The sequence below is a fragment of the Oryzias melastigma genome, unplaced genomic scaffold (assembly GCF_002922805.2).
Source record: "Oryzias melastigma strain HK-1 unplaced genomic scaffold, ASM292280v2 sc00283, whole genome shotgun sequence".
In the NCBI taxonomy this organism is placed as follows: domain Eukaryota; kingdom Metazoa; phylum Chordata; class Actinopteri; order Beloniformes; family Adrianichthyidae; genus Oryzias; species Oryzias melastigma.
Window position 1 is genome coordinate 43,127 of NW_023416905.1, and position 15,564 is coordinate 58,690.

Here is a 15,564-nt window from a genome sequence, read left to right on the forward strand (position 1 = left end):
ATATATCTACTTACATAGTCATGTGATTTATTTGTTATTTGTTTACTAAATTGTAAACAAAAAAAAAACAAAAAAAAAAACCATTTTACTTCACTTTGCTTCCAAACTTGTCATTTCTGCAAATTTAGCTTTAACAACTTAAAACACACTCAAAAATAAATTATAATTCCATCCCATCTGTGATAAATGTCTGAACATGAAAAAAACTTGTATTGAAGAGGTAGTCAAGAGCAAAAATGCATTAAAAAACCCTCACTAACTTACAAACTTACAAGTAATCTAACAAGGGTCCACCATCGGGGATCAGTCTGCCAACTGATCCCCAACATATCCCCTTCCTCATATAAAAATGCATTAGGGTGAAGGGGAGGGTGTCTGTATTGCAGTGCGCTGCGGGAGGTGGCCCCCCTCCTGTAGCCGCTGCATGGATTTCCCCTTTCTCTCAATTTTATTTGCACCTTAGACCAGGGGTCTCAAACTCGCGGCCCCCGTCTTCATATGAAAGATTACAGTTAGTGAGGCCTGCAAGGGTGATATGAATGACAGTTGTTGTGTGCGGGACATTGGCGGGCTGTCCAATGCCTCTGTCTATCATTCATTCCTTCCTCCAATCAGCTGGGCGGAGGAGGAGGCACGAAGCACCAAACGCGATTCGCGTGATAATTTTGCGTGCCCCGCGCGGGGAATTTGCTGCTTGCGGCTCGTCAAAAAATGTGTTTCTGTCGCTGCGCCCCGTGTCGAAGGAGCTACCAGCTCCGTCTGTGGATGTCTCTTTTAGAATGAATAGGAAAAAGACATGATGTCGAGGAATATGTTTTTTTGACGTGCTGAGTGTTCCTATTAAACCTGAACTCCACAAGCTCCGAGCCGCAAACCTGTAGCCCGCCCCGCGCGGCGATCCGCTGCTCCCTCCTGTCAAACATGTGATCCCGAGCTTGGCTCGTGCCTGCGTGCGCGTGTCTATGAATTGTCTGTATCTGTTGTATGGTCTTTATTATTATTTTATTTATTACTAATTTATTTGTTTTTTTATTCATCTTTTAATGTACATGGTAAAAAAGAAAACAACAACAGAAAATTTCCATATACAATATAAATAAAAACATTACACCTCAATTATGTAGTTCGAAATGGAGTAGGAAGAAGTTTAAAAACTTTTTTCAATTCTACACCCTAGCAATATATCTTAAGTTTAATCTTCAATATAAACTATTTCAGAAACGGACATTAACTACCCTTTTTACACATATATATAAATCAACACACACAAAGATCTATACACGTTGTTCATTATTTATTCATTATTTTGTGTTAAAAATAAAGATATTTGAGAACAATAGAATGTTTTCTCAGCGATTTTCTTGTGGAAATCCTGATGCGGCCCAGCCTCACCTAGACTCCGCCTCCAGCGGCCCCCGGCTGATTTGAGTTTGAGACCCCTGCTCTACAGCATCAAAGATAGCCATTGAGGTTGATCTGTTTTCTCTGAAGCCATATAGGCTTTCATTTATTATGTTATATTTATCAATGAATTTAGCTAATTTGTCATTGAATATCTTTTCCAGAATTTTTGAGAATTGTGGAAGGAGAGAAATAGGTCTATAGTTTGTAAACAGGTGTTTGTCTCCACTCTTATAGATAGGAATCACCTTTGTCATTTGTTAGAGGCTTAGAAATACAGTTAATCACCTTTTTCACCAAAGTCATATCGATATCATGACAATCTGCTGAGTTTTTACTCTTGAATTTATTAACGATTGATATCAGCTCATTTTCATTCACATCAGAGAGAAAGATGGAGTGTGGGATCCTAGCACTGGGTGGAATATTTTCTATGTTGGTTTTGCCAAAGCTGGACCCACGTTTACAAAATAGTTGTTGAGACCGTTTGCTGCTTCATTCATAGAATAGGTTTGACCCGTCTCATCTGTAAAGTAATCTGGGTACGTTTGTTTTTTTGTCCCTTATTTAATGATGGTGTTTAATATTTCCCAAACTCGCTTCACATTGTTTTTATTTTCATTCAGTAGATTATTATAGTACACTTTTTTACTGTGTCGTGTTATTTCAGTTAGTTTATTTTTGTAGGATTTATATCTCTGTTCATTTTCTCTCTATCTTTGTTTTAAGAACTTTTTATAGAGGTTATTTTTCTTTTTACAAGCCTTTTGTAGACCAGTAGTTAACCAAGGACATTTAGCAAATTTGTTCCTGAATTGATGAATTGGACAATTCTTGTTGTATAGTGAGATAAATATTTCTAGAAAACATGTATAAGCAGTGTCCACATCTTTCTCTCTGTGCACAGAGTTCCAGTTTTGTCTGGTTAAGTCAATATTAAGAGAGTTCATTGTTTTGTCATTTCTTAACCTTTTATAAATTGATTATTTGATTATTTTCTTTGTTTTTATATTGATATCAGAGAGTGTAAAAACTGGTAAATGATCAGTTATGTCACAAATCTTAAGTCCACTCATATGAGTGTTTTCTATGTTATTTGTGAATATATTATCAATAAGAGTAGTACTTTGAGCAGTGATTCTGCTGGGTCTAGTTATGGTTGGATATAAACTCATACTGTACATTCTGTTGATAAAGTCATCTGTTGCTTTATGGTTGCTTGGGTTTATCAGATCTATATTGAAATCTCCACAGATAAACAATATTTTGTTATTTTGAGAGTGAAACATTTTTTCCATATAGTCACTGAACACTTCTAAGCTTGACCCTGGTGACCTGTATATACAGCTTACAACGTCATATTCCCCTGATTCATTACTTACTTCAATTGTAATACATTCCAGTAATCCATCTACTGCAACTGACATTTTATCCATTACTGCGAACTTCATATTTTTTTGCACATAAATTGCGACTCCTCTGCTTTTTTTGTTTACTCTGTTCACAAAACAAAGTTTGTAGTTTTCAAATTCAAAGTCATCCTCCTTGTCGCAACTAAACCAAGTTTCAGATATGGTTATAATCTTAAAGGAATGTTCCAGATTCTGTAAATAGTCCTTGATGTCTCCAAAGTTGGTGTACATACTTCTGCTGTTAAAGTGGACGATTGACAATCTTCCTTCTGGGATAACAGAGTTTTTAAAGTCATCTATGCTATAATATTTGCAGTCCAGATTAACAGTGGAAAAGAATTGATCAGGGTCTATGTCATCTTGCTGGTTGTTATCATGATCATTGAACATATGAAGGTCAGGTCCAGATCTATCTGAAAGTCGTGCTCACAGTTGACTGTTGTAGATTGTGTTGGTGTTATCAGCCATTGTTAGTGAAGTTTGTCTGCTCACCTCGTAGACCAGCAATCATACTTATCTCTTGTTTAGACTGCAGTGGGAACAAACTTCTCCAGCTCCTCCAGGCTTCTGATGATGATGACCTTGGCTTGCTCAGGAGAGCCACAAAGCTTGGCGTAGATTTTTCCATCCCATGTCCAGGTGTTTTGGAATTTTCCAATTTTTCTCAGATAGCGGGCTCTTCGGGTGATGTCAGCATTGTGTTTAGTGAGATTCTTGTTGATAAAGATGTTGGATCCCTTCAGGTTTCTTCCTTGCTTCAATAAAGCAACTTTGTGCTTCCGATTGACAAACCTCATGAGAATCGCAGGTCTGTGGGTCTCTCTTCTCTTTGGGAGTGGACGGCAGATCTCAAGGTTGTTTGTGTCCAGACAAATTCCTTTGGACTTCAGGAAATCTTCCACCTGTTGCTCCACGGAGCTCGTCTCCTCTTCAGATTCCTCTCCGTTCCCTGCAGCCGCTGCATGTGCATATGACCGGGGCTTGATTTTCAATCCGGTGATGATCACATCATTAATCCTGGAATTTTGTTCTTGGTCATCCATTCGTTTGTCCAAGTTATCCAATCGGTTGACAGTCTGCTCATGCAGAGCTCGGAGCTGTCTCCCATCCTCCAGCCTGAAAACAAGGTCCTGGTACTGCTTCTTGAGGGCTCCAACTTCTTCCAGCATGAAATCAAGCAATTTTTTGATATCCTCCGAATCGTCCGTTGCTGGGAGTTTTTTCGGCAACATGATCAGGAATTGATTTTTAACAATATTTACTCTTTTTGGAGTACATAGAGTTTTCGGTGTGCAGCTGCTCCTGCCTCCGTGCTGTCGTGGCGTATTCCCGGAGGCATGTTGAGTTACAGTTGTATTGAGTACATTATGATTAGTTTAAATGTGGAGACTATTTTGGCCAACAAGTGTGTGCGTAGACTGGCCCCGCCCATTCTAGTTTGTTACTTAGTCCTGGTTGTTATATGGTGTTGCTTCCCTCTGTTGCCACCCCTCCCCCCCTTCTTTTTTTCCGTCCGGTCCAACAACAAAGAAAAGAAAAAAAATAAAATAAAACATAATCAATATAAATTAAGTTTAGCATGAAATACAACAGGGGTTTATACTCAATAAATCCCTGTTGTGACAGTAAAATCTGCTCAACACAAGAAGCTCTCAGCCCACATCTGTTGGCTCAGCTGTTGGACAGGACAAGTTAAAAAAAAAAAGGTAGGGTAGAATTCGGATTCAGTCCAATACACTAGAAATAATCGTGTTTGCATCTTTACCTTTGCGTGGATTTCAGGGTAGCTTGTCTGCAAACGTCGCCTCAGGTTTGTTGTGTTTTTTTCCTGTGATGGTCGCTCCACACGTCTTGTTGAGGGTTGCGTTAAAAGTAAAATTTGTCCCTTTATGTACTCCTCTTTTTCTCCCTGGAGTAGAAATTTTTCACCTAAATCACAGACAGCGTTCATTTAAATAGCGTATTCCCGGGCGGGCTGAAGGACTCAGTGTTCTGATTGGATCACTCTGCATTTGCTCCCGCCCTCCTCCAGCAGCAGTCGTTATGATTGGATGTCGTATTCGAACAGCCTTTTTGTTTCGCTTTTATTCGTTGATGAAAATGTCTATCAATTTGGTTAAAGTTTTCGTCTCTGAGCGGGACTTTTAGTTTCGTTTTTGTTGGGTGAAAAATCTTGTTGACAAAGACGATGACGAAATTTTTTGTCAACAAAATTAACACTGGACGGATGAAAACGCACGCGGGTGGCAGAGCGGCCGCAAGCGAACAGCTCCGAGCTGTGTCTGTATTTTTCTAAAGAAGATGCAGACAGCGCTCGCTGTTTCTAATGTAATAAAAAATTGGACTGTAAGGGCAGAAACAGCAGTAACCTGTCCAAACCCTATGCTAAAATATATCAGATTCTAGCGGAGAGGTGTGCAGCGTCTGACCGTCCAAATGAGACGTCTAGCGGTGTTATTGATCCAACAGGTGTGTATGCTAGCAGTAAACACGTGGAGCACGTGACTAAAGTATTGATTATCAAATAAAGTGCAGAAAATTCTTATAAAAGGAGGGTAAATGAATATGGATACCAGCACTGTAAAAAACTATGATCCTATAACATTAGCAGGCTAAAAGTTCATATTGTGCCTTAATAATAATAAAAAAAATATCTGACATAAAACATAAAATTTATTAAAATATAGCATTTTGAATTTTTATTTAACATTTATTGTTCTTTGAAGAGAGAATGTCATTTCATATACTAAGCATTTTGGTTCTTAACTGGAGCTTTGTTTATTAGTTACCTTAAAATGCATAATTATACAGACACGTCAGTATTTATCATTTTATTTTTAAGGTGGATAAGGCATGACATTGACATTTTATTTCAATTGAATGAAATAAAAAAGATATATTTGTTTTAAATACAGTTATATTTAAAGATTACCAAAGTAGTATATTGATTATTGCAATGGTTGGCTTTAAAACATATATTTTATATATACTTTTTAAAACCTATACACACATATAAACAGACTTAAAGTATTTGCTCACTGAGGCCTATTCATAAAAGAAAAAGACTGATGACGTCTCTGAACTCAAGACAGTGGCGCAGCTAGAACATTTTCTATGGGGTGGCAGGAGGGGGTCAGGAGTCTTTGAAGGGGTGACACATGAGAACAGCAGAGTGTAAGGTCAACCCACTGCTGATACACCAGTAAGACCAAGGAGCTCATTGTGGACTGGAAGAAGGAGAGAAGAAGCACGCACGACTCCATTCACATCAAGGGAACGGCTGTCAAGCGTGCCTCCGGCTTCAAGTTCATTGGAGACCCACATCTCAGAGGACCTGTCCTGGACCACCGACACCTCACATCTCAGATCACCTGTCCTGGACTACTGACACCTCACATCTCAGAGGACCTGTCCTGGACCACCGACACCTCACATCTCAGAGGACCTGTCCTGGACCACCAACACCTCACATCTCAGAGGACCTGTCCTGGACCACCGACACCTCCAGCCTTGTCAATAAAGCTCAGCAGCCTCTTCTTCCTGAGGACATTGAAGAAGAACCACCTGTCTTCAGCCATCCAGGTGAACTTCTACCACTGTTTGATTGAGAGCATCCTAACGAACTGTCACAGTCTGGTACGGAAGCTGCTCTGCTGCAGAACGCAAGCACCTGCAGCGCGTGGTGAAAACTGCCCTGCGCATTACTGGAACTCCTGAGGACGTCTAGAAGAAGAGCTGTCTGTGTCATTCCCGCAGCATTCTGAAGGTCTCCTCCCACCCAGCACATGGACTGTTTTCCCTCCTGCCTTCAGGCAGGCGTTCTAGAAGCCTCCGGACAAGGACCAGCAGACTGAGGAACAGCTTTTTCCCTAGAAATGTGACTTTACTGAACTCTGACCCCAGTGACCCCTGCTGACCCCCACACACCAAATCTCAGTAATTCAATCATCGAGTCAAGACTTTTACACTATCACCACTGCACTTTTGGACAACTCTGCACATCTGCAAACATTCATCTTCCTGTTGACCACTGCTCACCTGTTCCCACTCCACAGAGTTCTGCACCTCCTGGTGGCTGGAGGAGGTCACTACACTGACTCACCTGTTCCTGCTTATTCTCTTGCAGTCTTCAATAAATTACTGTCATCTGTTCCTGGGTCTGCTCTCTTTTGGCTTGTCCTCAGAACCACCAAACCTGACAAAAACAACCTGAACAATACTTATTTGCCATAATATTTATGCCTAATGCACTTACTGCCTATTGCACTTCTGATTAGATGCTAAACTGCATTTCGTTGCCCTGTACATGAACATGTGTAATCACATAGTTTAATCTAATTTGTATTTTAATTTGAAAATGATCTGAGAGAGGAAATGAAAATACAGTTATGTATGACATTTATAAAATAGTTATAGTACATTTTTCTTTTGACATTGCTTACGTCTTTATTATTTACTGTGTATTCTTGATTCGTGCATTGATTTGGGTGCGTGTGTTCTTGAATTGGAACTCATGTGTTTGTGCATTAGTAAAAAAAAATTAAAATAAAAAGAAATACAACTTACACACAAAATAAATTACAACAGCTTGAAACAACACATGCAAAGCTTTAAAAATTACGCACACACAAAACCTCTGTAACACACGGATCTGTCATGAGACTCTTCACGTCTCACTGATTCGTCAGTGAGTGATGTGTTCACATACTTCTAGAATGCTGGTTCATCAGAGTTTAATCAGTTGTTTTAAACTTCGATTGTAAATAATATCCAGTAAAACTTGACATTTTCCCACTTTCTTATAAAGATATTCCCGATAATTAATATAAAGTCTAAATAAGCGTTTTTAAAACACTTATCCCTTTAAAAATAAGATTATTTTCCAGAAAAGAGCGCTTTCTCTCTACAGCGGCTCCCGTGACAGCGCCTCCGACATGGGGCTCTGTCTTAAGTGCTGATCACCAGTCACGAGAAAAGGAAACAGTTCCAGACCTTTCTGAACTCCCGCAGATCAAAGCGGGCCGGTGCTGCCTGCAATAGCAGTGTTTGCGACCAAAACTCTGTGCATTTACTTTGTAAAAGGCCGCTGAGGGCGGGGAGGGCAGCGTTCTGTTTAGAACGGTCCTACACCGCCTGCTTTCTCCGTGACTGTGAGCAGCACTCGGGACAGAGCCCCGTGTTGGAGGCGCTGTCAGGGGAGGGATGGCAGCGAGAAAGCGATCAGTTCTGGGAGAGATTTTTATTTTTAAAAGGATAAGTGCTTTAAAAACGCTTATTTAGAGCTTTATTTTATATTAATTATCGGGAATATCAGTTAAAGCAAGTCAAAGTCAGGTTTTACTAGATATTATTAATAATCTAAGTTCAAAACAGCTGATAAGAAAACTCTAATGAACCAGCCTTCTAGTAGCTTTTAAACGCATCTCTCACGCACGATTTTGTGAGATGCGAAATAAGTCTCACCACAGATCTGTGCGTAACTGAAGTTTCGTCTGTGTAAGAGGTGATTCGTGCGTAATTTGTAAAGATTTGCACGTGTAATGAGTTTCAAGCTGTTGTAATTTTAATGTGTGCATGTGTAAATTGCATTTTATACTTCTTTTTAATTTTGTATTTTTTTTTACTTATGCAGAAAAAGTATTATAGGTGTTACAAATCAAGAATATGCACGCACAAATCGGAGTGAGTCTATTTTCTCTCCATAAAGTTGTGTCAAACAGCGTTCAGCTTTGCCGTTCTAAATGAAACAACCGGAAGTAAAGATTACCGTTTTCAGCCCTGTAGCCATTTTGTCTGACGTCACTGTGAAAAGGGTCTATAACAAGGGTCTCAAACTCAATTCAGCCGGGGGCCGCTGGAGGAGGAGTCTGGGTGAGGCTGGGCCGCATCAGGATTTTCAGAAGAAAAGTCCTGATAAAACATTCCAATGTTCTCAAATATGCATTTTTTCTAACGCAAAGTATGTAATTAAATAAATAAATGTAAAAAATTAATAATAAAATAAAAAAAATTATAAATAAATAAAATAATAACAATGACCATACAGCAGATACAGACTGAAGAAACCAGATATCGATTCACTGACTAGAGCAGTGTATCTCAAATGGTTGGGCGCGGCCCCCTGGGGGGCATGTGAATAAACACATGTTTATATTAATTATGGATATTGTGCATAATCCTATTTAATAGTTGATAATAAATTAAATATAGCAAAAACAACCTAAAAATGCATTTGGTAGCAGAAAGAGCCGCTATTAACAGTAAACCAATGAAAAGAACTGAATCTCTGAAAAAAGCCAGAATTCATCACTGCTGTGGAGGGAAACAAGGAAAGACTTGTTTTGACTTTGTCTGAAAGTTTTGGAAGGATTCTAAGAAAAAAAAAGAAAGAGGAAAAATTAATAAAACAGATTATTTAGAAGTGTTTTTTATTATTCTTTAATGATAATAAAGGAACAATATTTTGAGGAGATATACGTTGAACTTGAGCAAGTAAACTAATGACACTAATTAGGGCTGTGGATCGTTGGTTAGGTGGCGATCCGATTTGATTCACGAATCGAACCACGATTCTTACTTTTTATTATAATGTTTATTGCTATGTGTATGTCTATTTACTGGATGGATGAAAATTGAAATTATTTGAGTTTAATCATCATTTATACATTTATTTAGAACAGGAGATCAGAATCAACTAAACTGATTAAAAAAACACAAAGATTCAGATAAAAAGAAATTTTGTAGTTTCAAAGTTGTTGTTTTTTTGTCAATATTCTGGTTCAGCAGTAAAACAACATAAAAAGGATAAAAATCACTGCTGTTTTGGATCATTTAACAGCAAAACCTGAAAATTTTCTACACAGTTTTCTATCCTCAAAGTTCTTCAGTATTTTATGTTCTAAGCATCACATATTGGTGCAGAGCCCGTATGAAGAAAGTTGTTTTTTTTCGCAGCAGAATCAGCCGATTCACGTTGATTACATCCACCTTTCAGCAGCGCGAGGCTGTTTCTTCAGAATAAGATGGAGTTTTGTTAATTGCATCAACTTTTGAAGAGTTACCATAACCAAAAGAAGTAAACACTGGAGCTAAAGCGCAGATGTTAAAGCCAATTCATTTTTTCAGAAGTTATGTCTGTGAGCGGAACTTCAGTTAAAGATCTTGCTAGTTTTATTGAATCAGCTTTCACTGATTCACTGTGATGATTCCTGTCAGGATAAACCGAACGGTGAACGACCATTGACTGTAAAAATAATGGACTGAGCGAGCAATGAGGTCCCCCATTGGAAATGCATTACTTCCTCTCCTCGCGAAAGTAGGCCGCCGCTTTCACCGTCACTTCCTGAAACGGATACCGCCATTTGCAAACAATCTTCAGCGATCGGTCTGAGTCATAGCTGAGTCATGGGATCTACAGGAAGTACTGTCGCCAATCAGGAGTGAGTTTATTGCAACCGTCTGCTTCTTTCCACGCCTCGACCACGAGACCGCGGGATGTAAACAGCTTCTATTTTAATAACGGCGGCTCGGGAGAAATGTACAAGTCATTGTTGAAGCCTTTGAGGGAGAACCATTCCAACATTTGATTCTGTCAGCGGTCCTTTGGGAATTCATTCATTTTCCTGACCGCTTTGTCCCTTTCGGGGTCGCGGGGGTGCCGGAGCCTAACCCGGCTACTGATGGGCGAAGGCGGGGTACACCCTGGACAGGTCGCCAGTCTGTCACAGGGCCTCAATCACACACACTCTCACATTCACACCTAGGGGCAATTTAGAGTCACCAATTAACCTATGAAGCATGTTTTTGGACGGTGGGCCCGGAGTCCCCGGTGAAAACCCACGCTTGCTGTGAAGCAAGAGCGCTGGGTGGCCCAGTGGGCTAGGTGAAGGGCTGGCACGCAGGAGCCCTGGGTTCGATTCCCAGGGTTGTCCACTGATCCCCAACCAGATTGGGCATCAGGCATAAAAACTCTGCCAAAATCACTGATGCGAAACAGTGGGTGCTGTTACGCTGTGGCGACCCCGAAAGGGATAAGCCGAAAGTGAACTACTACAGGCAAGAGTGCTAACCACTGCACCACCGTGCAGCCCCCTTTTGGATTTACTTACATTTATTCCTTTTTGTCGAGCTAAAAGGAGCATTTGGGTGACGCGCGCGCCACAGCTTGTCTCTTCTCATGCGCAGCCACGTTACAGTCTGATCAGATGCAGTGGTATTTAAATTAAATAACCATCCTAACAAGTGAACAGCTGGATCTTTTTTCTGTTTGAAAATACGACCAGGTCCTTTCAAGTTTGTCTTGTGCTCCTCAGGCGGCTGCGTCTAATTCAGGCTGAAGCAAAAAAAAGTGCAGCAAAGATTAAACTTTGGTTGGTGATTTTATGCGCATATACGCAACTTAGAATTTATAAGCTACAACCAAAACAGTGAAAAAAGAAAAACGAAAGTTAAACAAACAAAAAGGTCCAAAGCACATAACCTCAGAGTGAAATCTATTTCTACAGAGTAAATCCTCATCTAAAAATGTCGACAGCATGCTCCTCTTGTTGTTTTAAACTGCTGCATCGGTACATTCCATTGAGGAAAACAACAGTAGGACAATGATTGGTACATTGTTGAATTGTAAAGTAGGTGTTAAAAGGTCTTCACGGACCGCATTGATGAAGTCTGCTCCCATTGGCTACCCGTCATCTGTCAATCAAATCCCCCAAACGGTCGACGTCAGACCCACAAACGCTTATTGAGCCATCTGATTGGTCAATTTATAACTAATAACTTGTGATAATGGAAAAAAATCTTTAAGAAAAATTAGATTAGAAAAAAGAAGTTAAGCAGAAAGCAGCAGAGGAAGAATGATTATTCTGAGATATAAAATGATTGAGAAATAACTGTCTGTTTCTCAATGTAAGTCAATGGGACTTTGGCCTTTTTGCAACCCAGTGGTACTTCCTATATGGAACAAGGAAGGAGGGAGGCTTGCTTTGTCCAGTTCTTCTTATACAGTCTATGTCAGGGGTCCCCAACTGGCGGATCGCGGTCCGGGTCCGGACCCCGAGACCCTTTTATCCGGACCGCCAAGCATTTTTAATAAAAAGTACGATTTTTCATTCATCTTTACACAGCGATTTTTGAACAGGCGCGCGCGAGGACAGCTACGTTCAGACCGGGGTCCTTCAACCGGCAAAAGCTCAAATTGGTGTGCTAATGTTTACGTAGTTGGGACGTAAAGTTATCTGGAATGTGCGTGAACAATGGCTCTGTCTAAAATGAAATTTACCAGCAGTGAGTTCTACGAGGCCGGTTTGTATTATAAGCATGGAGTCAGCTGGTTTTGTTAAGAGCGCCGATATCAAGCAGCGCTACGAGGCAAAACACAAAACTTCCGACACAAATTACCCGACAGAATGAGTGACGTGGTCACGGAAAATATACGAACTGAAAATACAGTGCGAGCGTACAACACACAGACGGTAACAGCACAACAACAAGCTCACGAGTGGATGATGGGCAAGCACTAAAAAATCACTCAGAAATGATTAAAGAGAGTATGGAGGCAATGACAGAAACAATATTAGAAGGAAAAGAGGGACAGCAGCTTCAAGAAAAGGTCTGACAGATTCCCCTGTGTCAACAAGAAGCTTTCCAGAGATGTGCAGGGCTATGGAGCTACACTGCTGCCAATATTATTTGAAACCCAAATAAGACAAATTAAAAAAAAAATGTTTGGCTAAAAAATTTAATGTCAGAAAATTCTTTCCATTCTAAAATTAACCTATTTTCAGCTTAAAAAGTTCATTTTTTAAGGTTTCAAAACTAAAAATTTCAATTCCATTTTCTTTATTCGACTCTATTTATTTATTTATGTTCGTTTTCTAATATGAAAATTTCAGTTTCAAAACTTTTTGCCCCTTTGTGCTGGGTCTAACACGAAGGACCAAACCAAATGGATGAGTGTGGTAACTTCAGTCCTGGTGCATTCGCTGACTCTGCTAGAACAGAGTTTTGGACACGGTTTGTACGGGATAAAACTCTGATCTTCACATCCGTCTTGGGACAACTTCAGAATATGATAGAACAGACAATACAGACATTTTCTGATCGTAATTATCACGGCTCTAGGAGTCAGTGAAGACACTGGGACTGAAGTTATTCCTCTCATTGAGTTTTGATTGGGCCAAAAGTTTTGAAACTAAAATTTTTATATAAAAAGAAAAAAAAAGAGTTTAAACTGGGAAAAAAATGAAACTGATTAAGTTTGGGAGTTGAAATTCTGAGTTTAAGCCTAAAAATGAGAAAATTTGAAGTTGAAAATAATTAAGATTATTTTAGAACAGTAAAAAAATTCAGACATTTTAAATTCTTTTTGGCCAAACACCAATATTCTTTCAATTTGTCTTATTATGTTTTCAAATAATATTGGCCCCAATTTAGCTCCATATAGTTCCAGCTCAAAACCACCATTCAAAGTGCCATCTACGTCTCTTTAAGTCTGTTTTATAGTTTACCTTTATGTTTATAATGTTTTTCACACTTATGAAAGTTCTTACTTTAATGTTCAATATGTAGCATTATTTGCAACCTACTTTTAAGGTTAAAAAACAGAAAATTAACATTTGAGGGATTAATTATGAATGCTTTTTACGGTATATTCATGTTACCTGTTGCACTTTAAGTGACAGACAGTAGACTGTTAAAGTTTGTGAAAGAGCACACATGTTGCACTATATGGAGGCAAGTTTATGTAAAATATCTTTTTTTACTCTACAATTCATGGACATGTATGTATTTTTGTACAAAAAGGAATGAGAGAAATACTTGTTGAGACAATAAGCTACAAGAGTTATTTGCAAATTTAACTACACATTGTAATGAAATAAAAGAACAGAAAATTGAAATATTGACTGAATGTTTTTGCATGTTCGGACCCCGGTCTACCAAGCTGACAAAGTTACTGGACCTCTCGCCAAATTAGTTGGAGACCCCTGGTCTATGTGAACGACAACAGAGATCGCACTATAATTGGTGATGGCACAATTGTTAAGGAGAACATTTTGTATTGGCACTTCATGTCATAAACGTTGCTGACCACTGTTATAAACGGTCTATGGGTTCTGGATATGATGAGGACCGCAGAGTTCTGGACCAGTTCCAGAAGTAGTCATGGATCCACCAGAACCTGGACCCGAAGAAGTGAACATACCTATCTGGTGGAGCTGAAGCTGTGGTTTCCAGCAGATATCCAGCAGTCTGCGCTGACGACAGAGCTCCTGCTCGTACTGGACGATGGTTCCTTCACAGAGTCTGAAGATTTCTTCAGCAGCAGCAGCGAGTCGCTCGCTGATCAACTCTCTCAGAGACTGAAGGGAAGACATGGTTCCTGCAGCTGCAGAAGATCTTCAGCTCCAACAAACACCAAAGTCCTCTGAACAGCAGCAGCTCCGATCATCTGCTAGTCTCACAATCACAGCCACGTTGTCTTTACGTTCAACACGTATTCACTCACTTACGACACTTTAGTTAAAGAGGATTGTTCGGAACCGAACCACGTATCGGTACATCTCTGTAGAAACCTCACAAACGTCCTAACGAAACAACGCCGCCGTCTCAAAACAAGCTAACTCAGCTAGCATGCTAGCGCGGCCTCGTGCTGCTTTTTTCCGGGTCACGATAAGAACATCGCGCAAAACGAACTAAACATATAACTCAGTCCTTTGAAATATACATATTTTTAAAATAAATTAACAGTTGGAACTTTAATTTAAACCTGTAACATTTTAAAGAAATGCAATTTTAAATGTAAAATTATTTTTGTGTGACGTTCCTAGCGTGACCCGGAAATAAACAGAACGAGGCCGCGCTAGCATGCTAGCTGAGTTAGCTTTTGTTGAGACGGCAGCGGTATTTTGTTGTTTACGTTTGTGAGGTTTCTACAGATATGTATCGATACGTGGTTCGGTTCCGAACAATCCTCTTTAGCTAAAGTGTCGTAAATGAGTGAATTCGTGTTGAACGTAAAGACAACGTGGCTGTGATTGTGAGACTAGCAGATGATCGGAGCTGCTGCTGTTCAGAGGACTTTGGTGTTTGTTGGAGCTGAAGATCTTCTGCAGCTGCAGGAACCATGTCTTCCCTTCAGTCTCTGAGAGAGTTGATCAGCGAGCGACTCGCTGCTGCTGCTGAAGAAATCTTCAGACTCTGTGAAGGAACCATCGTCCAATACGAGCAGGAGCTCTGTCGTCAGCGCAGACTGCTGGATATCTGCTGGAAACCACAGCTTCAGCTCCACCACATAGGTATGTTCACTTCTTCTTCATCTTCATCTTCACAACATTCGGATCCAGGTTCTAGTGAACCCATGACTGCTTCTGGAACTGGTCCAGAACTCTGCGGTTCTCATCATCTCCAGAACCCATAGACCGTTTATAATAAACTGGACAAAGCAATGTGATGACGTCACATAGGATTATTTCTCGACTTTTTATTTGGAAAAAATCAAAATTTCACCTTTTTTTAATTTGGAGCAGTGAAATTCAAAACAAAAGGCAGAATAGTATTTTAAAAATAAAAAAACTAGAACAAAATGTAAGCAGCAGATGACAAACTGTACATATTTGTATGAAAATAATAACAAAATATAACATCTAAACGCATAATACTAAACTATAAGTAACAATAAAACACAAAATCTATGGAAGAAAACAAAGATATTAATCCAGGTAAAACTTTGGACAATTGAAGAGTTTTGTAGCTT

At 39.6% G+C, this 15,564-nt stretch overlaps 2 protein-coding genes across 2 annotated transcripts in view; both read left to right on the forward strand.

Moving 5' to 3' along the window:
• LOC112140913 (gastrula zinc finger protein XlCGF57.1-like) overlaps window positions 1–15,564 on the forward strand; it is a 153,408-nt gene that overhangs the window by 22,876 nt on the left and 114,968 nt on the right. The window lies entirely within an intron of this gene.
• LOC112140919 (gastrula zinc finger protein XlCGF8.2DB-like) overlaps window positions 15,053–15,564 on the forward strand; it is a gene marked incomplete at its 3' end in the record, with an annotated part of 12,134 nt that continues 11,622 nt past the window's right edge. Inside the window, exon 1 of the mRNA XM_024263942.1 lies at window positions 15,053–15,106. The remainder of the gene's footprint in view (window positions 15,107–15,564) is intronic.